Source organism: Ipomoea triloba, chromosome 10 (genome assembly GCF_003576645.1).
Source record: "Ipomoea triloba cultivar NCNSP0323 chromosome 10, ASM357664v1".
In the NCBI taxonomy this organism is placed as follows: domain Eukaryota; kingdom Viridiplantae; phylum Streptophyta; class Magnoliopsida; order Solanales; family Convolvulaceae; genus Ipomoea; species Ipomoea triloba.
The window spans coordinates 26,521,720-26,523,024 of record NC_044925.1 but is presented as its reverse complement, the minus strand read 5'-3'; positions in this window follow the sequence as shown (position 1 = coordinate 26,523,024).

The window sequence follows — 1,305 nt, the reverse complement described above, 5'->3', positions numbered from 1 at the left end:
TTGAAATATGTGAACAAGTATCACTGAAATGTGTGAATATGAACCTTTCAAACTGTGAATCTAATGTATTGAATCTGTGAATATATGGATATGAATGTGTGAATCTTTAACAGATAGTAATATAATTAATGATATCTGTGAATATATACTGGTCAGTTTGTGAATATATAGTATTGAAGGTGTGAATATATTGACATGAATGTGTGAATCTAGAACCATTATTCACACCTCTGTCACAGATTCACAGATTCATAATGTTATATTCATATATTGCATACTAAACATTCACATTTTTTGTAGTCCACATTCATAACATTTTAGGGCATCATTGCTAACTTTTACAGCCATTCTATAGATTGACAAAAATATAGTACTAAGATCATTCTTTGTATTCTGAGTTCTAGAGTCTACTAAGTAAAAGTATTCCATTACCTATCAAATTCATCAGCAGGGGAATCAGCCCTTTGAAAAGGAACTCTAGTCACAGCAGGGGTTGAAAATGTTGCATCTTTTGTGGCTTCCCCTGCAATTCTATCCACCAGGGCATCAATCCCCGGTCCCCCCGCATCATCCTCTATCTCTTGCTCTTTCTCCTTCTCTTTCTCCTTGTCTTGCTGCTGCTCCTTGTCCTTCTGTTGCTGCTGTGCTGGTGGTGGTGTTGGAGTCAGCCCCAAATCACTTCCTTGCTGCTGTGCTGGTTGTGGTGGTGGAGTCAACACTAAATCCCCCTCCTGTTGCTGTGCTGCTGCTGGTGATGGACTCAGCCCCAAATCAAAGGTCGGAGCATCTATTTGGTCCGATGGCTGTGTTGCTTGAGATAGCCCCAAGTCAAAAGGAGGGGCATTAGGGTCTATTTGCTTCCTTGTCTTTTCAAAGGCCTCGACAAGGGCATCCACAGCCGTAGTGAAGCTTTCACTACCAAAGAAGATGTCGTCTAGCTGGGAGGATGTTGGGGTTGCAGTGGCTTCTATGGTGCTGGCAACATTTAGCATGTTTGATAAGCCCGAAAATGTCTTCCTCATAACATTTACGGTTGCTCCTTGCTTTCCAATTTCAGCCATAGCCTCACCAAACTCTCCTACTGTCGAAGCGAACTTTTGTAGGATCCCGGCCACCTTCTCTACGCTTGATGATGGGATATTCAATGCAGCAACAGGAGGTTGATCATTTTGCCTGGAGGTGGCAGCAGCAATATCAGTAGGTTTTGATATTCTAGGGAGCACTGTCCCCCTTCCAAATGACCCTGCTTTGTTTTCTTCTCTAACCCTTTTTCTTGCAAGTTCAGCACTCCACCCAACAATGGTT